Here is a 23,496-nt window from a genome sequence, read left to right on the forward strand (position 1 = left end):
AATCCTGCCTCAAAAATCTTCAACAAATGATGGAGGGAATACTGAATGATTCAAACATTCTCCCCCAGTCAAGAGATCTGGGTTAAATCCATCATTCTTTTGCCCACTAAGCCACCCCAGTTTGGACTCAGCCATATACAAATCAGTCTTGACCCTGTGCCTCATGGGAACAGTCCAGACCGAACTGCCAAGCCAGGTCCTCCCTTGACCGGAAACAAGCATCCTGGGACTGGTTTCATGGTATGTCACCCTTCATCAACCAGGCTAGCTAGAATCCAGTGGCGAAGTGAGCAAGGGACCCATGTCTGGGCATACCCATCCCATTTAGGGCGAAAAGTGTTAGGGCAAACACATGATGGACAGAATGCTGAATGATTCAGACATTCTCTCCCAGTCAAGGACTGTAGGGTGGTATGGTGAGCAAAAGAATGATGGATTTAACCTAGATCCTTGTGACTGGGGATGAATGTTTGCATTGGCCAGCATTCCGTCCATCAATTGTTTCTTTAGCATATGTTGCCCTAAGTGGAAAGGGTATGCCCAGATGTGGGTTCCCGTGCTCCCGACACCACTGGATTCAAGCTAGCCTGGCTGTTAAAGGGTGACGCCCTAAAACTGGTCCGAGGATGCTTGTTTCTGGTCCCGGCAGGGCCTGGTTTGGCAGTTCGGGCTGGACTGTTCCCACGAGGAACAGGGTCAAGAATGATTGCATATGGCTGGGTCCATACTGGGGTGGTGTGGTGAGCAAAAGAATTATGGATTTCACCCAGATCCTTGTGACTGGAGGGAATGTTTGCATTGGCCACCATTCCGTCCATCAATTGTTTCTCTTTCCACAAACTTCAGGACCTAGAAACCCATCTTTCCACAAGGAGCTGCACTTGAGACCACAAACAAAGTAGAGTCACAGGCACTGTAGGGTCCTTCAGAGTGCCCATCTCACCAGAGAAGATTCTCACCCACATTTACTGCCAACATGAATAGAAACCACCTCAAAAGCCTGATAATTCTGGCAAAACCAGGAAAAGCAGAAGGTGGGTGGACAACAATGACTCCACAAATTAAGAATGACCTCAAATTAATAATGACCTCAAAAGGTTATTCAAACAGAGTCCAAAATGAAAATTCTACAGAACTTCAGGAGAAAAAAGACAATATGAAGTTACTGCAGACTCAGTCGGGAGAAAGTATATTGGAGACTACCTGGAAGGGATTGAGCAAACAAAGTTTTCTTTCTCCCTCCAGAGGCTGTCAATAACTGTCTTTTAAAAGCATGCACCACTTCATGAAAATAACATATCAGAAACAAGAACGTCTGGCAAGAAAAACACACAAAAAAAACCTTCAGCAGGAGCTAGGGAGATGATAGATGTCCAAGTGCCCTGGACTGCTCTGTCAGCAAGGTGCATGAAAGTTAGATGATTTGAGTCCTGGGAATAAGCATGGCCCCTTTACAAATTCTATTTTTCTTGACAAAAATTATCCCACATGCACGTCCCCTGGCATAGGTCAGGAGAAAGAGGCGCTGGTAATGATAATAAGCTACTGTATGAGACAATCCACACTTGGTTATTGCCTAGGACCATGTTTACACTTGAAATATCCCTTCTTAACTTTACAAAGCTCTGTTACAGGCAAAACAGTAAATTTACTATTATTTGGAAAAATATATGAATCTTTGCTTTGCACAAATATCCTGAAATCTCCAAGTCCTAATTTTACAAGTGTAATATACCGCATTGTGATATAACCACTGAGGCCGTTGGTGATATAATGCAAGGTCATATTTGTCACTTTGGGGAATTACGGTTCTATTAAATACCAAGATGTGTGACCTGTGAGGTTTATAATGTAACTTGTACGTGCCCTAGCTTAAGGTGTTTTTAAGGAATATCTTTGGTTTCTATCATAACATGCTAACAAAGCCCAGCAAACCATGCAACAATTTTTGCTAACTAAACTTAAGATTTTTTTTGTCAATAACTTTGTTTTTATAATAATACACTTTGAGAAGGCATACCATATTTATGTGCTTTTACAGCAGACCCTGGGCCGCACATATGAATAGTGTCTATTTCCACATAACAAGTTTATCTTACCTAGATTACAGACCACCTACTCACAGACATGAGTCTGCCTACCTGGATCTGGGTCCACCTAACCTGAGCTGGGTCCATCTCCACAGACATTGCTTGACTTGTGTGGGCCTGCACCGGACAACTGGCAAGCGGGTCAACCACACAAACTGAACCTGTGTAGACCTCCCTAATAGTCAATCCACCAGGTTAGAAGTTGCTAAATTGACAGACCACTACTGACAACCGTAGCTGCTGTCAAATCACGTTCATGCAAATACAAGTACCATTTACTGCAGTGCTTTAAATTAACCATTGTATAACAATATTATTGCTTCATGTCATCAATATTAAATCTCGCTATAACTCATGTGTTCATTCATTGTTGTCCTTCATTGACTGCATTCAAACAACATTTCTACAATTGGTACACAAAGTGTTGTCATGTTTATTAGGCGATTAAGCTCTATATAAAGCTTAAAATAATAAATAAATCTGATTTTGCTGCCACAGGTCCTACTCAGACATTTGCCATCAGAACTGGCTCACACTTTTGCAGATCAGAGTTCTCCTGTGCAAGTCTCTCTCTCCCTAGGAACAATGGCAACTGTCTTTTTTCCACTTCCGTAGATCAAACTCACAATTCATAATGTGATGCCATAGTGATTACTTCTCCAGAGTCTGCCAAAACAAATTAAATCGGTGCCAGCCATAGCCAGGATCTGAGCATTACAACCTTTAGAGCGTAGGGCGGGAGGGTAGGTTGAAATTGACAATTTAAATGGCAATTTGGTAATCTGAGATCATCTTCATTAAACAAATTAGAGTCATTAGTGAAACTTCTCAATGTCCTTTGTCTGCAGAAAAATTGTTCACAGTATCACATAAAATTGTGCGATTTTGTGTGGAACATGTTCTGAAGTGCCTATATGCCAAACCACACAAACTGTGTTCCATAGACGACCATAAATTAAATTACTGTATTTATTTGACAAAGGTCCAAATTGGTAGGCCTTAAAGAGTTGTGTACAGTCAAAAGATATGAAATTAAATTTTCCCATTTTTCAAATGACTTTTTCTCAGCCTTCCATCAACCATGCCCATTTACGTATGTGAACTGTTAGTACACCAATGTAGAATTTTAGATTTACAATTTCAGTTCCCAAAGATACACTTATTCAAGACATGCAGAGCGCAGTGTTATTTGATTTTCTTCACAGAACGGCAGAACCACAATACATCATTTCCAGGAAAAGGAAACAATTTTCAGCAAACTTTGTTTAACCGTGTCAAATTAGTTAAGATTTGCTAGCCATTTCTACATTCTTCCAAACTAGTACTTCTATTGTACACTGAGTAGGAAAGCACAACCAGGGAACCCCGAGTAACCGCCCCCTAGCACGTTACCTTGTCAAACACATGTATACATCTATGACCCCAATTAACTAATAATGTTCCACAAAATGTAGATGTCTACCAAATGTTCTGAAAAAATTTGGTGTGCATTGCTATTTGCTAAGGACAAAGGAACCCACACTTCATTACATTTCACACCATTCAATTTGGGATGAAAAAGATAAACAAAGCTTAATATGTTTATCTTGGCGATTAGTTGCGCCGTTTTATTCATCAATTTTATCAAAAACAGATATCACTTGAGTCAAGAGAAATACCAATGTCTTAAACGTACTGACCATGAACGTCTTGATGCCCAATATTTACAACAAAAAACTTAAATCAAAAAATGCGTGATTACACAATGACTTAACGCAACATACATATAAATTGTGAAGACATGTAACCAATAAATAATATACAAAAAACGTGTGGTATCATTTCACAAGCAAGGGGAAATTGTCAACACATTATTATGAACACTTGGTCACAAACAATATTTGGAAATATTTGACCAAAATGAAGCCTTTCAATGAGTCTCCAAAAGAACAAAACGACCTCTCGGTAGAAATGTTAGTAGGCTTAAAGTTCCTAACAGTTTTATCTATTTATCAAAACTTAGGACTTGATCCTGTCCGCCTACGCGTTTCGAGTTTGGGAGGTTTCTTCTCAAACTCTCTTCAGGGCCAAATGAATTCCTTTCCCCATTTGTAAAACCTATTAATAAAGACACAAACAAATTGTGGACACTCGTTACAAATTGCTCCCCTCAACCTGCTCAAACCTTCTCCTATGTACAACTTTAAAATGACACGTACCTCTGGGGACTTGAGGTAAATTCTATTCATCCAAACCACTTGCATTGATTTGTCGAGTCTGTGCGTTTTTCTAAAAAAAACGAGGATTTTTTATGAAGTGCCGATTGTAAACATTTGTTTTGTAATTTAAATGAACGGTAAACAAAGCCAATATGCTCATACCTGGATGTAAGGTAAGAGGGGAACCAATTTTTTGATGCAATTCTCTGTTATGAAGTTTTTCGTTTTTCACATGGTTCACTGCAAGTAAAACAAGCATATTACTCGCTTTTTCCATAATGGATTCCCATGGGCTCCCAAGTGCTATGTTTCACAAGCAGGTGGTCACTTACTGTGTTTCTTTCTGACCGTCAAATTTCAAACTCGCCTTCGTTCTCCGAGGGGCCGGGATTGTGCCGGTTCCCCTTCTGGAGTGCCCTCAGGTGCCGTGGTTCTGTTTGAAGAAACACGAGCGCTGATTAGGAGTCATTCAATGACTATGCTTTTAGTTACTAGGGCAGGGTCCGCGCGCTGAGTTGTTTACAAGCAACGTGGCGGCACTGTCTGAGCCAATTTTGTGGACAAAAGTTTATAAAAACGGTAGTGCTATCTAGTTAGTGAATAATAGTTCTCTGTTATCAAGGTACACACGCTGTGGGATGCAGCGTTACCGATGGCTCGCTTTTTCCCTATGGTTGCCATATCTTCACATACCTTTCAACTTTGCAGCGTTCACCACTTCCTCATTCCATCACACGAAGTGAATGGGATTCAGTTCCATCGGTATCTCCAAGGGGCCTACTCCTTCTTTTTTGACCAATCACAGGTGGGATGTTTTACTTTCCCACACTGTTGCATTATGGGGCCTGGAGTCCGATCGACTGTGGAGCAAGTTTAAAGCATGGAGAGTTCGCTAATTGAATTGAGACCGGTATTAATGGTGTCAAACCGAAGTATCAAATAGGCCTCTTTACGCAACAGCGCCTTCTCTACATTAGGCGATCTGTGCTGTGGGTCAATTCCGGCTAGAACTGTCCATGTGAAGTCTGTTTCTTTGTGGTTCGCAGTCACAAAATGTTCGACCATTGGGGCATTTTGCACTTTTTTCTTTAGTCGAGAGCGATGTTGGGTTATCCTAACATTAACTTGCTGGCATGTTTTCCCTATGTACAATCTATTGCAAGCGCACAGAATCCCATAAATTACATTTTTGCTTTTACAGTTTGTATGTAAACTGTGTCTCCATTTCATGCCGTTGTGGCAAAATTCATCTCCTTCTACAACATTATTGCAGGCCACACAAGTGCCACATTTATGGTGGCCTGTGATGGGTTTGAGGTTCCATTTGGATATGAAATCACTTTTTGGTTTCTGTATGAAACTGTCAGCTCTAATGATTTGTTGGCCGACGCTCAGATTTTTCTTCATAGCGAAAATTGGCTTTTGCAAAGGGAAATCTAATCCCTCCAGCAAGTGCCAATTACGCAGAATAATCTGTCGAAATTTGTTCGTGTGGGCTCCGTAGGTAGTGACACATACAAGTTTATCCAACTCTTTTTTGTTTTTTATTTTAAGCAATTCCTCTCGGGGGGTAAAGCGTGCTCTTTTCTTAGAGTGCTTAAGAAGTTTTTTGGGGTAACCCCTTTTGCTCAATTCATCGCAAAAGGTATCTGCGTGTGTATTGAACTCATCGAGGTCAGAACAATTACGTCTGATCCTAAGTAGTTGGCCATAAGGAAGGTTCTGTTTCAAACACTGCGGATGAGCACTCTTATAATGTAAGATTGCGTTCTTATCTGTTGCCTTCTTGAACAAAGTAGTGGTAAACTTACCCTCTTTGGTGCCAACAGACACATCGAGGAATGTCATTCTTTGGTTACTACAGTCAATGGAAAATTTAATGTCAGGGTGTCTCAAGTTTAGCCATTCATGGAAGGCCATGAGCTCTGTCTGGCTCCCCTGCCACAGGAGCCAGACGTCATCAATATACCGTAACCATTGTTTGATGTTTGCACCATATGGGTTATCCTTATGAATGAATTTTTCCTCATACTGTGACATGTATAGCACCGCCATCTCTGGAGCATAGGGACAACCCATGGCTGTGACCTTGATTTGAACAAAGAACTCGTTTTCAAATTTGAAGTAGTTGCTTTTTAATGTGATTTGGGCCAAGGCCAGAATGAAAGCAGTTGGAACTCTGTGTGGTCTTTCGCGTTGATCTAAGTAAATTTCCATCACCTCAAGGGCCTCATCTTGGGGAATTTGAGTGTACAATGAGGTAACGTCTAGCGTTACCATCAATTGTGTTTCAGAGTCAAATGTCATTTCTTGAAGTTTATTGATGAAGTCAATAGTGTCCCTTAGGTACGATTTGACCCCATGCAAAAATGGTTTCAAGAAGAAATCTATGTATTTTGAAGCAGGCTCGAGGGCTGAATCACAGCCGGAGACAATCGGTCTCCCCGGGGGTGTTGTATTGTTTTTGTGGATCTTTGGTAGGAAGTAGAGAACAGGTGTTCTCGGTGACTTTTTATTTAAGAATTCTAATTCTTTTGGACCCAAGAAGCCATTCTCCAATGCCTCCTTGGTGATACACGAAATTTTATTTTGGATTTCTACCACCGGGTCTTCTTTGACTGCTCGGTACCATTCCAGATTGTCTACATGTGTCCTTCCTTCCAGTAGATACATTGGGCGGGGCCAAACCACCACCGCACCACCCTTGTCGGCCTGTTTGATAATAATAGAAGGGTCTGATTTCAAATCTTTTATAGCTTTGAGTTGACCCTTACTTATATTGTGGTTGACAAATGCTTTGAGTTTACCCTTACTTATATTGTGGTTGACAAATGACCTTGATAACAGAGAACTATTATTCACTAACTAGATAGCACTACCGTTTTTATAAACTTTTGTCCACAAAATTGGCTCAGACAGTGCCGCCGCGTTGCTTGTAAACAACTCAGCGCGCGGACCCTGCCCTAGTAACTAAAAGCATAGTCATTGAATGACTCCTAATCAGCGCTCGTGTTTCTTCAAACAGAACCACGGCACCTGAGGGCACTCCAGAAGGGGAACCGGCACAATCCCGGCCCCTCGGAGAACGAAGGCGAGTTTGAAATTTGACGGTCAGAAAGAAACACAGTAAGTGACCACCTGCGTGTGAAACATAGCACTTGGGAGCCCATGGGAATCCATTATGGAAAAAGCGAGTAATATGCTTGTTTTACTTGCAGTGAACCATGTGAAAAACGAAAAACTTCATAACAGAGAATCGCAGCAAAAAATTGGTTCCCCTCTTACCTTACATCCAGGTATGAGCATATTGGCTTTGTTTACCGTTCATTTAAATTACAAAACAAATGTTTACAATCGGCACTTCATAAAAAATCCTCGTTTTTTTTAGAAAAACGCACAGACTCGACAAATCAATGCAAGTGGTTTGGATGAATCGAATTTACCTCAAGTCCCCAGAGGTACGTGTCATTTTAAAGTTGTACATAGGAGAAGGTTTGAGCAGGTTGAGGGGAGCAATTTGTAACGAGTGTCCACAATTTGTTTGTGTCTTTATTAATAGGTTTTACAAATGGGGAAAGGAATTCATTTGGCCCTGAAGAGAGTTTGAGAAGAAACCTCCCAAACTCGAAACGCGTAGGCGGACAGGATCAAGTCCTAAGTTTTGATAAATAGATAAAACTGTTAGGAACTTTAAGCCTACTAACATTTCTACCGAGAGGTCGTTTTGTTCTTTTGGAGACTCATTGAAAGGCTTCATTTTGGTCAAATATTTCCAAATATTGTTTGTGACCAAGTGTTCATAATAATGTGTTGACAATTTCCCCTTACTTGTGAAATGATACCACACGTTTTTTGTATATTATTTATTGGTTACATGTCTTCACAATTTATATGTATGTTGCGTTAAGTCATTGTGTAATCACGCATTTTTTGATTTAAGTTTTTTGTTGTAAATATTGGGCATCAAGACGTTCATGGTCAGTACGTTTAAGACATTGGTATTTCTCTTGACTCAAGTGATATCTGTTTTTGATAAAATTGATGAATAAAACGGCGCAACTAATCGCCAAGATAAACATATTAAGCTTTGTTTATCTTTTTCATTCCAAATTGAATGGTGTGAAATGTAATGAAGTGTGGGTTCCTTTGTCTTTTTCATAAAGTATTTGGGCCCTTACCCCACTTCTGTCCGCATGGGCCAAACTCCTTTTTGGAAAAAAGTTTAGAGCGGGTTGTTACCCGAGTGAGTGAGGACTGAGACAATTATTGTCTCTTGGTTGTCACTAAATTGATTAAATCTACAACAAGGAACATTTTCCTTGTCAAAGTATGTCAGAGAATGAAACATTGTCTTTTACGGAAAGCCACATAAAAGATTTGATTGCTTCTAATCCCTTCTCGGGTCTTTCTCTAAGTACCACTGCAAAACATCAAAATGAGGCAGATAGGTTAACTCGTCTCCAAAAGAAGCATATAAGGACAGAATTGCATGGCCATTTCCTTCTACAACATTTGCGGGCTGGCACAATACCTTGGGGGCTGCAAGTGAAAAATATACCAGTGATCTTTGTGGAAGATCCGGAATACAAGAAAGGCTTCAGCTACATAAACACTAAATGTAGCCGAGACCTTATGGTCCACACAATTGAGACCGCTCAACGTTTATGTAGTGAGGAAGAAAAAGAAATTGCTGAACTTTTAAAAGCCATTGCTGACAATAAAACTGTAGTAGAGGCAAAGAATCTATTAGATAAAATCGAAAAAGAAATTCAAACTTTCAAAGATATCACTATTAACACCAAAACTGCCCAGTTTGAGAAAGACTCTAAATCGTTCAAAATAGAGCAAGTGTACCCTTTTTTAAAAGAAGATTATTACACCACTATTGATTCAAAAAGAGCTCTAAACTCGTACCAGGGCAGATCAAGGACGAGATTCACCACCTTCTCATCCACCTCATCATCAGGATCGTCTCCTGATTCCAACCAAGGTCAGCAAAACAAAAAAGTCCCAAATCAACCTTTTTTAGGAAAGGGCGGGCAACAAAAGGTCCGCTTCAAACCACCATGGGAAATGCGGACAAGGAACAGGTATTACAACAACTAGACGTATCGACAATAGTGAACCTTTCTGACAAAATCCTCACTGAAGACGAAAGCATGATCCTCAATTTGGGTCTTAAATTCGTCCCAAACCGACAAACTGATTTCACAAAACTTAAACTTGAGGCATTGGATTTTTGCAGGAAAGTCAGATTAAAAACTTACTTTGCCGGTGTAGAAGTCGCCACAAGCTGTGAAAACACTGGCCTCAGAGTGAAATCCAAATTTTTGCCTACCACTAATATTCCTAAACAGGTATATGCGTTTGAGCAAGCAGTCCTTTCAGCGCTAACAAAATTAGAAAAGAGCAAATTATGTGTCAACCACAATATAAGTAAGGGTCAACTCAAAGCTATAAAAGATTTGAAATCAGACCCTTCTATTATTATCAAACAGGCCGACAAGGGTGGTGCGGTGGTGGTTTGGCCCCGCCCAATGTATCTACTGGAAGGAAGGACACATGTAGACAATCTGGAATGGTACCGAGCGGTCAAAGAAGACCCGGTGGTAGAAATCCAAAATAAAATTTCGTGTATCACCAAGGAGGTATTGGAGAATGGCTTCTTGGGTCCAAAAGAATTCAAATTCTTAAATAAAAAGTCACCGAGAACACCCGTTCTCTACTTCCTACCAAAGATCCACAAAAACAATACAACACCCCCGGGGAGACCGATTGTCTCCGGCTGTGATTCAGCCCTCGAGCCTGCTTCAAAATACATAGATTTCTTCTTGAAAACATTTTTGCATGGGGTCAAATCGTACCTAAGGGACACTATTGACTTCATCAATAAACTTCAAGAAATGACATTTGACTCTGAAACACAATTGATGGTAACGCTAGACGTTACCTCATTGTACACTCAAATTCCCCAAGATGAGGCCCTTGAGGTGATGGAAATTTACTTAGATCAACGCGAAAGACCACACAGAGTTCCAACTGCTTTCATTCTGGCCTTGGCCCAAATCACATTAAAAAGCAACTACTTCAAATATGAAAACGAGTTCTTTGTTCAAATCAAGGTCACAGCCATGGGTTGTCCCTATGCTCCAGAGATGGCGGTGCTATACATGTCACAGTATGAGGAAAAATTCATTCATAAGGATAACCCATATGGTGCAAACATCAAACAATGGTTACGGTATATTGATGACGTCTGGCTCCTGTGGCAGGGGAGCCAGACAGAGCTCATGGCCTTCCATGAATGGCTACACTTGAGACACCCTGACATTAAATTTTCCATTGACTGTAGTAACCAAAGAATGACATTCCTCGATGTGTCTGTTGGCACCAAATGGGGTAAGTTTACCACTACTTTGTTCAAGAAGGCAACAGATAAGAACACAATCTTACATTATAAGAGTGCTCATCCGCAGTGTTTGAAACAGAACCTTCCTTATGGCCAACTACTTAGGATCAGACGTAATTGTTCTGACCTCGATGAGTTCAATACACACGCAGATACCTTTTGCGATGAATTGAGCAAAAGGGGTTACCCCAAAAAACTTCTTAAGCACTCTAAGAAAAGAGCACGCTTTACCCCCCGAGAGGAATTGCTTAAAATAAAAAACAAAAAAGAGTTGGATAAACTTGTATGTGTCACTACCTACGGAGCCCACACGAACAAATTTCGACAGATTATTCTGCGTAATTGGCACTTGCTGGAGGGATTAGATTTCCCTTTGCAAAAGCCAATTTTCGCTATGAAGAAAAATCTGAGCGTCGGCCAACAAATCATTAGAGCTGACAGTTTCATACAGAAACCAAAAAGTGATTTAATATCCAAATGGAACCTCAAACCCATCACAGGCCACCATAAATGTGGCACTTGTGTGGCCTGCAATAATGTTGTAGAAGGAGATGAATTTTGCCACAACGGCATGAAATGGAGACACAGTTTACATACAAACTGTAAAAGCAAAAATGTAATTTATGGGATTCTGTGCGCTTGCAATAGATTGTACATAGGGAAAACATGCCAGCAAGTTAATGTTAGGATAACCCAACATCGCTCTCGACTAAAGAAAAAAGTGCAAAATGCCCCAATGGTCGAACATTTTGTGACTGCGAACCACAAAGAAACAGACTTCACATGGACAGTTTTAGCCGGAATTGACCCACAGCACAGATCGCCTAATGTAGAGAAGGCGCTGTTGCGTAAAGAGGCCTATTTGATACTTTGGTTTGACACCATTAATACCGGTCTCAATTCAATTAGCGAACTCTCCAGGCTTTAAACTTGCTCCACAGTCGATCGGACTCCAGGCCCCATAATGCAACAGTGTGGGAAAGTAAAACATCCCACCTGTGATTGGTCAAAAAAGAAGGAGTAGGCCCCTTGGAGATACCAATGGAACTGAATCCCATTCACTTCGTGTGATGGAATGAGGAAGTGGTGAACGCTGCAAAGTTGAAAGGTATGTGAAGATATGGCAACCATAGGGAAAAAGCGAGCCATCGGTAACGCTGCATCCCACAGCGTGTGTACCTTGATAACAGAGAACTATTATTCACTAACTAGATAACACTACCGTTTTTATAAACTTTTGTCCACAAAATTGGCTCAGACAGTGCCGCCGCGTTGCTTGTAAACAACTCAGCGCGCGGACCCTGCCCTAGTAACTAAAAGCATAGTCATTGAATGACTCCTAATCAGCGCTCGTGTTTCTTCAAACAGAACCACGGCACCTGAGGGCACTCCAGAAGGGGAACCGGCACAATCCCGGCCCCTCGGAGAACGAAGGCGAGTTTGAAATTTGACGGTCAGAAAGAAACACAGTAAGTGACCACCTGCTTGTGAAACATAGCACTTGGGAGCCCATGGGAATCCATTATGGAAAAAGCGAGTAATATGCTTGTTTTCCTTGCAGTGAACCATGTGAAAAACGAAAAACTTCATAACAGAGAATTGCAGCAAAAAATTGGTTCCCCTCTTACCTTACATCCAGGTATAAGCATATTGGCTTTGTTTACCGTTCATTTGTATTGTGGTATACTTATTGTGGTATACTTATATAGCGCACCTGTCACCACCAAGGGCATCCTGAAGATATGGCAACCATAGGGAAAAATTACAAAACAAATGTTTACAATCGGCACTTCATAAAAAATCCTCGTTTTTTTTAGAAAAACGCACAGACTCGACAAATCAATGCAAGTGGTTTGGATGAATCGAATTTACCTCAAGTCCCCAGAGGTACGTGTCATTTTAAAGTTGTACATAGGAGAAGGTTTGAGCAGGTTGAGGGGAGCAATTTGTAACGAGTGTCCACAATTTGTTTGTGTCTTTATTAATAGGTTTTACAAATGGGGAAAGGAATTCATTTGGCCCTGAAGAGAGTTTGAGAAGAAACCTCCCAAACTCGAAACGCGTAGGCGGACAGGATCAAGTCCTAAGTTTTGATAAATAGATAAAACTGTTAGGAACTTTAAGCCTACTAACATTTCTACCGAGAGGTCGTTTTGTTCTTTTGGAGACTCATTGAAAGGCTTCATTTTGGTCAAATATTTCCAAATATTGTTTGTGACCAAGTGTTCATAATAATGTGTTGACAATTTCCCCTTGCTTGTGAAATGATACCACACGTTATTTGTATATTATTTATTGGTTACATGTCTTCACAATTTATATGTATGTTGCGTTAAGTCATTGTGTAATCACGCATTTTTTGATTTAAGTTTTTTGTTGTAAATATTGGGCATCAAGACGTTCATGGTCAGTACGTTTAAGAGATTGGTATTTCTCTTGACTCAAGTGATATCTGTTTTTGATAAAATTGATGAATAAAACGGCGCAACTAATCGCCAAGATAAACATATTAAGCTTTGTTTATCTTTTTCATCCCAAATTGAATGGTGTGAAATGTAATGAAGTGTGGGTTCCTTTGTCTTTTTCATAAAGTATTTGGGCCCTTACCCCACTTCTGTCCGCATGGGCCAAACTCCTTTTTGGAAAAAATTGCTATTTGCTAAAGCAGAAAACACTTTGCAGCAAAAAAAAATGTTGTTCTTTACTCCCAAAGCAATTGCACAAATTATTAGTGCTGACATAGGTAGCGCAGTGGATTTTACCACCTGCCTCCTGAGGTTGCATCATGCTCATTTGTTAAAAGGAAACATATCACTTAATGCAAATGAATCTCAAAGCTCTGTGGTTTCAATTTTTAGCAACTAGGTAGGCCTTGGATGCCAACTGTAAATGGAGTTTATTATTCGAACCAGCATATGCCTCAAGAAGAAGCAGCAATATTATTTACAGGGTCAAAATTCCAAGGCTGCTAAAGTCGCACCCAGGACTAAGTCAGCTGGGACCTAAGGATCTGAAGTCCATGGTTTTATTCCATACGTTCATAGTGTAAAACAACAATTGATTCTGTTGATTCCTTTTAAAAATTGGGTGGTAATTTGTTGAGAATTCTTTGAGACTAATCCATGGATATTATCTAACCATGATACTTGATGAGGGACGTGGCCTGGCGGCGATGGAGTAAGCAGCGAAGCTCCAGAGCTCCGTCTGATTGACTGCCACTATGATCCATCCTGACCCCCCTGACAGCTGAACCGGACCCAATAATCGATCCAGACCCGCAATTTGGTGAGAGGGCACACTGAGGTGGCAAGACGTTTCGCGGCAGCAATGAAACGAGCACCAGAGGCAGCGTGGCCTCTTCAAAATGGGAGCAACCAACGGAAATTGAAGGCGGGAACCCCCGGCATCTGGGACTGGCGGAGCCGAAAAGGTATGGAGCCCGCCACAATCCAAGCCTGCGGGTGCGCTGGGTCCCGGCTTGCAGAGGACCATTGAGTGGAGAAGAGAAGGTGGATCGCAACTGAAGAGGTAACAGAGGAAGGTACACTGCAAAGAGTGAGGCGCTGAGAGCAGCGAGTGAAGAAAGGAGCCCAGCAGTGCGATTCCCTTCACGATGTGGTAAGCAGTGGCTGCGGGGGACCCAGGAGAGAGACTGCCATCTTGGGTGAGGCAGCCGTCTCCTCTGTCCTCCTGTCGCCCCTGGCAGACCCCCAGCGGGACAAAGCAGACGACGGAGTGGTGCGCCAGGGACTGAGGAGCTGTTGAATTTATTATTTTTACAGTATTCCCAGCACGAAAACTGCCATTTGCCAACACGTGTTTCGTCTTTTACGAGACATTTTCAAGGCGATATGCGTAAGATTTTTACGATGTGGTCTGGAGTATAGTATCAAGCGGAGGTGTCCTGTGCCCTATCAAGACCATAGGTGTACACAAAAGAGATTTGATATTATAACGATACTTGTCCAAATACGCAAAGAAGTTGCAGATGAGTCCTTCACAACTTGTTCCAGTACGAGATTGTCTAAATCCAGGCAATCCCTAGTCTCTCTGGCACATGTGTCTAATGTGACTAAAAGCTGACTCTGTATATGGGCCAACGTTCTCTAGTAAAACAATTTCCGGCTTCAGTGTCGTAACCAAAAGCGGGGCGTGTTGCCAAGTTTTTATTCCCAGTACTATTGAACGACGTCCGTAACTTTCCGAAAAACACGCTCCACTAAGTGGAGAGACCCTGGTAAGTTTCCAACGACTCGTCCTAAGAGGTCTACACGGCAACGTGTATTCCTTCTCACTGCATCGAGTCCAGTATTGCTGGGATTCACATGGGCACAGACCCAACCTGTAATCCCAACATGAAAGCTCCACCCGGAGGCGCTAGATGATCAGGTTTTCAGGGAAGGGATCCGGACGAAAATCACACTATACTTTGAGGGCAACGCAGGGACAGCTTCATCCCCAATGATTGAGTGGGACGCCTTTAAGGCGGTTCTGCGAGGTTATTGCATAGCGGAGTGCAAGGGGATTAGGCGAACGCTCATCTCGGAGATAGGCGGGGAAATCCAGACAGAAGTGCAGGACGCTAGGGAGGAAGTAGCGAAGCAAACATAATCGAAGCTTCTCATACATTCTAAGCAATATCTGAATAGGGCACAAGTGGAAAGAGAGAAGACCGGATCTCTACTAGCATGGCTGGCTAACCCCAACAACAGACATTCCCCGAAAGTGGAATTAGAGGACCAAGCGGGCACTAGATGCTTTACCCAGGAGGCAATTAATACCATCTTCGCGCAATATTATACAGGACTATACCAGAGCCCCACGGGGCAAGACGATCCGCAGCACGGGAATACCCAGAGGGCCACAATTGTCCGGACTAGAGCTAGATGAGAAAGAGAAACTAGGGGACGACATCACAGAGCAGAAGGGAACGTGGGGCCATAAAACGCATGGCACGCAACAAAACCCCCGGCACCGACAAGATGCAGGCTGAGTTTTATGGGACATATACGGAAGAATTGGCTCTTAGACTAACAGCACTGTACAACGCAGCCCACGAGGCCAGAGTTCTCCCGGAGAGCTCCAGAGAAGCCCTCATTATTCTGATACTAAAGCCAGGGAAGCCTGCACACGTCCTTTCAGCCTATCAACCCCTTTCCATGTTAAACATGAACTATAAAATAATAAGTAAAATCCTAGCAACCTGACTATTACCCGACAAGTTAGTGCACCCGGACTAGGCTGTGTTTATCCAGGGATGAAACAAAGCGATCAACATACGGCGGCTCCTAGCTATCATGGACTCATGGGATCATGACATACCCGAGGCAGCGGTGTTCGCAGTGGACATCGAGTAGGCCTTTGATAGCCTTGAGTGGTCCTTCCTCTATGTGGTGCTGGATGCAATGGGTCTGGGAGGTGGTTTCACTGCATGGGTGAGACTGTTGTACACCAAACCTATGGCAAGAGTGCGCACAGGTAAAAGAATATCCGGAACGCAGGCGGTACAGTGGAGAATGCTTCAGGACTGCCCCTTCTCCCCAGAGATGTTTGCCCTAGCTATGGAGCCCTTAGCTTTCCGAGCGAGACAGGGACAGCCCTTCAGAGGCCTTGTGGTGAGAGGCGTGAGGCACCACATAGCACTATATGCAGACGATCTACTGATCTTCATCCGAGACCTAGAGGGGGATCTGCAGGGAGCACAGACCATGCTCCGGGAGTTTGGCAACCTGTCGGGACTCAAAGTTATTTGGCATAAGTCGGAACTATTCCCCATGGTGCCACACGCACCACCGCCCCTGGTAGTGAATAACCTCCAATTTGAGCCCCATTACCTGTCATATCTGGGAGTAAGAATCTACCATGAAACAGTGGACCTGCTGGAGGGCAATGTGGGCAGCGCAGTAAGCTCTCTGAGAGCTTCTATAGGCTTCTGAGGAACCTTGCCATGGTCTATGGCTGGAAGGGTTGCCCTGCTGAAGATGGTGGCCCTGCCCTGTCTGCTGTACTTTTTTGGCACCCTCCCAGTATGGATCCCAAGGGAAACGTTTAAGTACCTGGATTCCTTGATCACATCGTTCCTATGGGGAACGGGATGCAGGGGAGTGGCTCTAACCACGCTGAAACGTTCTTCGGCAACAGAAGGGATGGCTGTGCCAGATTTAGAGCTATATTACCTGGCGGCACAGCTCAACTGGCTGATACAGTGGCTGGCAGCGGGATGGAACCCGGAAAGGATCCAGTATCCATTAGTGCCGACAGAGGCAGAACAGGCAAAACTGGTACTGCGAGTACGAAGGCAGACATTAATCACCTTGGTTTCCATAGTGTCTTGTGCTAAGTGCTGGTCCAGGTTCCTTCAGAACACGAATCATAGAATCCTGTACTCACCGAGTTACCAATGGCACTACTTCTAGGCCTCGCGCAACTAGGGAGCGGAGCAGGTATAGAAGACTGGGAAGAGGCAGGAGGACAGAGAGCGGGAGACTTATACCGTGACTCTTAAATGCTCCCCTTTGAAGACTTTCGGGCAGAATATGACCTGCCCCAGGGTCACTTCCTACTACAGAGGGCAATCACCTTGGGTATGAGGAAACACTGGGAGACCGGAACAGTGGACCCACAAGCACTGGACGGCTGCCAGTATGTTGCCACGTCTACAGGGAGGATAAAAACGGTTCATGGCCCTGTTTAGGCAGGAGACTAAGACATTTAGAAGCCGATGGAGCGATTGAGATTGCAATTAGAGGAAGATCTAGGGATCCCGCCCCCAGAGGAGGCCTGGGAGAGTATGGTTGAGAGAACATTCAAAGCAACCAGAAACGCAAGGTTCATACTAATTAACTAATACGTCTTACAAAGGGCCAACCCCACTCCGGCACGCATTAGGAAGCACTTCCATGTTGGGGCAGCAGCATGCCCTAGGTGAGGGTTTATAGAGGCACACATACTACACATGGTCTGGGACCGCCTCAAGTTTACTCTATTCTGGGAAGAGGTCCTCCACATTTTAGGAGCAATCATGGATAAAGAGATCCCACACACCCCAGGACACTGCATACTGGCCTAGTTCCCACATACAATCAGAACCAAAAAAGACAGCGAAATTCCAGGGTTTGGCATTGGTACTAGCCAAACCGGAGGTCAGTAGGAATTGGAAGTCAGCAGGGGGACCAAGGGTTGGAACATGGAAGCACAAGCTTAAAAAATGGGCGAGTGCGGAAGGGAGGATACTATTGGCAGAGGCAGGACGGGGCATAGGCACCACTGACTGAGCCAGAGCATGGGGACAATTAGTAGAAGAACTATCGGCGCCCCAGCAGGAACAGGAGCAGCCAACTCCTGATGGCTCCCCACAACGAAACCAAACAGTAGAGAAAGAGCAAGCCAGATAGAGGAGACAGGTCCTCCCCAGGAAACCCTTTCAGTGACACAAGACACATGACGCACGCGAACAAAAGATCCTACTGTAGGAATATACTAATCGTCATCCACCTGCGGGGAGAGAGAGAACAATAAGCGGAAGCGACCTAAGAGGGAGGGAGGGTCGGGGAGGGAGCAGGATATTAGATGAAAAGTTTGAGTATAGAATGCCAGCAATCCATTAAGATATATTTATGTATCGTACAGATAGGTTTGTATGTTCTGTGACGGATTTGGAATGCCAATAAAATCAGGTTTAAAAATAAAACCATGATACTTGATGTAGGGCTAATAGAGTTAGCTCTAAAGTGTGAGCGTTTGGGGCAGTGTCTAAACAGGCTATCAGGTCAACATGTATATGTTACGACAAATAGATGGATTACTTTTTTCTTGGAATAAAGATAATGGTAGGCAGGATCCAGGTGGCCCGCTGGGAAGTCAAGTGTACAAGAGATCTGACCCTAGTCTGCCATAGGGGGAAACAGTCAGAATAACGTGGGCAGAGCCACGTATGTTCCAACAAGGCGAGCCTTATCACACTTGGCTTAACCATGCATATGCGTGGTTAAGGCAGTGCGTGGTCTGGCTACTACTGGGTGGAAGCAGGAAGGATCAGGAGAGGGCGCAGTGAGGGGAGTGGGGCTGGGTTTTAGGGGGAGTGTGGTAATTTTTAAAGGCTGGGGTAGTTTTCAGGGCTAGGGGTCAGGGTTGTTTTCAGGATTAAGGGGGTCAGGAACGTTTTTAGGGCTCAGTGGTAAAGTCGTTTTTAGGGCTTAGGGGAGGGTGGGGTAGTTTTTAGAGTTTGGAGAGGGCAGGGAAGTTTTTAGAGTTCTGGGAAGGGGTTGGTTTTCAGGAGGGAGGGGGTAGTTTTAGGTCTCAGGTGGGGGTTGGGGGCCATTTTATGGCTCTGGGTGGGGGCAGGATTCAGGATACTTTTTAGGGCTTGCGTAGGGAGGGTAGTTTTTAGGGCTCAGGGCGGGAGGCAGATATCAGGATACTTTTTAGTGTTTAGGCGGGTAGGATGAGTAGTTTTTAGGGCTAGGGGTCAGGGAAGCTTTTAGGGCTCGGGGGACGGGTTGGTTTTCAGGAAGGAGGGGCTAGTATTATGTCTCAGGATGGGGTTAAGGGTCTTTACAACAAAATATGAATTGTTAAGGCATGTATGGCAAAGACATATGTGTTGTTAACCATGCATATACCTTTACCATTCATGTTTTAAGACTTGCATGGTTTAGAACGCGTGGAACCAGCATGCGTGGTAAACGCATGTGTTGTTCTGGCACACAACCCTGCCATAGTGTTTTCACATAAGTTAGAAACTTAATGGCTTACAAATTGAATGAAAATTTCGTGGAAGTCTGCAGGCTTCCATATGATGCTTCCACAGTCATATTCTTCTGAGCTGATTTATTCTGTTAATGTCCTAAGTTTTAAAGAAACAGTGTGCAGAGGAAGCTATTCCCAATAGTTGGTCTATTAATATTTTTGTAACTGTGATTCAGAAATTCAAAAGTGGGTAGGCAGTGGCACAACACAGTGCCCTCCAACCCCTCAGGGGATATCATTTCAATCAAGAACAATGAATATCTGTGAGATATAGGGCCTCTCATTTTACATTACACCCCTGGTTGTGGGGATCTCTAGTCCGAACATCCTACATACAAGGCTTGTAGAATCCAATGAGTACTCTGCTGGATCTGTTCTGGGGTACATCTCAATGAAGACTAGCAGGTTGCTACTCAAATATACCTCAGATTGTATCCCTCTCCAAAGAGTTGACAAAATGGGTAAATATTTCTTTCAAGTCTTAAATGCTCTCCATTGAAGAACTCCGAATGTTTTTTGTTTCTTGACAACTGTATTACTTACTCTCATCTGTTAGTAAGCCTTCAGCCAGTCAAAGACTATACTTTATACCTAATGTTTTATTTCACTGGTACTTTGAATTTTGCATTGAATCTGGAGTGTAATCTGACCATTTAGCACAAATCGTAACCATAAGTCAGACTTTTCTAGAAAAAGCAATTTTAAGCTCTCTGTATGACTGAGAGTATTGGCCAAATGAAGACTGGTGGGCGCATGCAAACAAATTTCCAAAACGTACCTCACATGTCCTCTGCTCTTCTTCCGACAGCAGTGCGGCACCAGCAAACTAACTTGCCCAATCCTGGTGCTGCTCACATGCAACAAGGTGGTTGATTTTGCAGATGCTGTTATATCAAATGGGTATATCAGCCGACGTGACTCAAAACCAAGATGTACTCTTTGTGCTGTGTCATTAGTTCACTTGGGCTGCCTAAGAGAGGGATTACGCTGGCCGGGCTTTGCTCCGCTGAGGCGTTTACCATCAAAACCTTTTGCCTGTCTGTTTGCTGTGGGGAACGGCCGGGCTTTGCTCCGCCGAGCGACTCACCCTCACTGCTGATTTCCTGTTTGGCCGGGCCCCGCTCCGCCGAGCAGGACTACAACTCCCAGCTGCCCCATCCAGGACGCGGCCACACCTGCAATCACCGTGCGCCAGGAGGCGCTTAAAGGTCAGAGCGCACACAAGGATCCTGGGCTGCCTAAGAGAGGGATTACGCCGGCCGGGCTTTGCTCCGCAGAGGCGTTTACCATCAAAACCTTTTGCCTGTCTGTTTGCTGTGGGGAACGGCCGGGCTTTGCTCCGCCGAGTGACTCACCCTCACTGCTGATTTCCTGTTTGGCCGGGCCCCGCTCCGCCGAGCAGGACTACAACTTCCAGCTGCCCCATCCAGGACGCGGCCACACCTGCAATCACCGTGCGCCAGGAGGCGCTTATAGGTCAGAGCGCACTCAAGGATCCTGGGCTGCCTAAGAGAGGGATTACGCCAGCCGGGCTTTGCTCCGCTGAGGCGTTTACCATCAAAACCTTTTGCCTGTCTGTTTGCTGTGGGGAACGGCCAGGCTTTGCTCCGCTGAGCGACTCACCCTCACTGCTGATTTCCTGTTTGGCCGGGCCCCGCTCCGCCGAGCAGGACTACAACTCCCAGCTGCCCCATCCAGGACGCGGCCACACCTGCAATCACCGTGCATCAGGAGGCGCTTAAAGGTCAGAGCGCACTCAAGGATCCTGGGCTGCCTAAGAGAGGGATTACGCCGGCCGGGCTTTGCTCCGCTGAGGCGTTTACCATCAAAACCTTTTGCCTGTCTGTTTGCTGTGAGGAACGGCCGGGCTTTGCTCCGCCGAGTGACTCACCCTCACTGCTGATTTCCTGTTTGGCCGGGCGCCGCTCCGCCGAGCAGGACTACAACTCCCAGCTGCCCCATCCAGGACGCGGCCACACCTGCAATCACCGTGCGCCAGGAGGCGCTTAAAGGTCAGAGCGCAATCTCGTCCCGCCAGGACGCGCCCGGGCAAAGGGCGGGCTGTCTGTGGCTGTCCGGGGCCAGACGAGGCCGGGCTGGGCCACTCCCCTTGACTCTTGACTCATTTTAAAAGGTACATTATTTCGAATCTGTTTTGCTTTGGGGAGGATACTACGACGCCTACCTTTGCTGAAATACCTGATAAGGTCGATACAAATACTATATCATTGTGGACTGGTGGGAAGGGAAGGAACAAATTGCCTAATTACTGTGATATAATTACTGGGACACTATTAGAGAGAACGATAGAAGAAGGTCAGTGCCAGGTGTTAGTGTACCCCAATTCTAACTATGTCCAAACCTCCAAAGACGCGCTCGGCTACGAGTAAAGCACACTTAGTCGGTACACCAAACCGTGTAGGTTTAGAGCCAAAAGTAGCACCGTCTCACAAAACTAAACCTACCGCGATTGATCTGATGCTGAGGAAAGTCACAGGGGAGATTGAGCGTATGGAGAGGAGTCTCTCCTCTTCTCCAATCCCCATATTAGTCACCCCCACACAATCCAGGGATGTAAATACATCTGTAATTTCCCATACGGAGACATTGGGTAACTCAATCGAGGGTATCCCCTGTGCACAGCTGGTAGTACAGACAGGGTCAGATGACACCAGGGACAGTAATATAATCACATCTAAAAGACCCAAACAACGGGGGCGTAGGAAGGGCCAATCTAGGAAAAATAAATAAAACACAATGGCGTATCGATCCAAAGATAGTGATGAGGCAAATACAGGAGAAGCAGTGCCAGACTACTCAGGACCACCAGGATGGATGGATGAGGTAATTGGAGACCTTAAAAAACATCTGGAAGCCTTTATCACTAGCCAATTAAAACCGATTGTCAGTAGGATAGACAAAATAGCTAACGAACTGATTAAACAGGGAAAGACCAAGGGCCCCATAAGTAGTAACTTTACTCCAGACCCGATTGAAATAACCAAGACGACAAATGGCCAAATGATGGATAAAAACAACTGTGTTAGTAACATGCAATGTACGATCGCACAGGTACATGATTCACCCAAAACTTCCGTACACCCAGAGAGGGGAAACATCCAGAAGGAGGGAATTAAGAACACAGATAAGGCTCAACATCGATTATGTACTCAAATGGGGCAAGAAGGGTATCCCTCAACTCAAGGACTAACTAATTTAAATCAAATAGGTCAGCTTCTGAATGAAAGACCAGAAAATTCTCCACCTCACATAAACCTGCCCCCTGAAGCATGCCCTTACGTTATTGTTTTTGCTGGGGTACCTGAACTCAGGGTGGCAGAAAACGAATCACATTTAGAATTAAAAAATAAAATAACTAAATGGCTGAATATTCATAGGCCCTTGAACGCTGGGGAATGCGGTGAGATTCTCCACGTAAGACGAGTAAATTGGGTAGGTGGTAGAAGGAAAGACATCACAGGGGACTGTATTGTGGCGAATTTTAGAGACACCAACCTCGTGGAATATATACTAGGCAACCCAAACAGAAACCAGACCAGTTCCATTCGCACCTTACCATTGGGATATTTTTACCCTAGGAGACGGAGTACTTATACTTCGACCTATCCCAAGTGGAGCACAGGAAGGGCGCCACCTAGACAATGGGACAGAACTCACAATCAACCAGGTCAGCTCATACCACCTCGAGACTACCCACAGTGGAGAAATAGATTCAGTCCCCTCCAGTCCCTTGACGAAAATGACTGACTACCCCCAGCAGGGAATGGGCTAGAAAAGATGACCACAAGGGTTGGAACTGAATGTATTGGAAAGAGGGTTAGGGAAAGTTATGAAGTAAAGAGGACTGAAGAATCCCTAACACACAGTGGAGTGGGCGACAATGGGGTTAAGTTGCCCGAGAAAGCTGAGCACAGTCCTAATGACCAGGATCTAAAGGGAGAAAAAGCATCTAGGCGGTGCTAGCTCTACTGTCCTGGAATATAGAAGGCCTGGGGGGAAAATTCGAAAACAAGGACTGGAGGGAGTATAT

The 23,496-nt window shown here is 44.3% G+C and overlaps 1 protein-coding gene across 1 annotated transcript in view; it reads right to left on the bottom strand.

Annotated features, from left to right (window-relative positions):
- NBEAL2 (neurobeachin like 2) overlaps positions 1-23,496 on the bottom strand; it is a 682,983-nt gene that overhangs the window by 9,163 nt on the left and 650,324 nt on the right. The gene's annotated exons all lie outside the window — the stretch shown is intronic.

The sequence above is a fragment of the Lissotriton helveticus genome, chromosome 10, assembly GCF_964261635.1.
Source record: "Lissotriton helveticus chromosome 10, aLisHel1.1, whole genome shotgun sequence".
NCBI classification, from domain to species: Eukaryota; Metazoa; Chordata; class Amphibia; order Caudata; family Salamandridae; genus Lissotriton; species Lissotriton helveticus.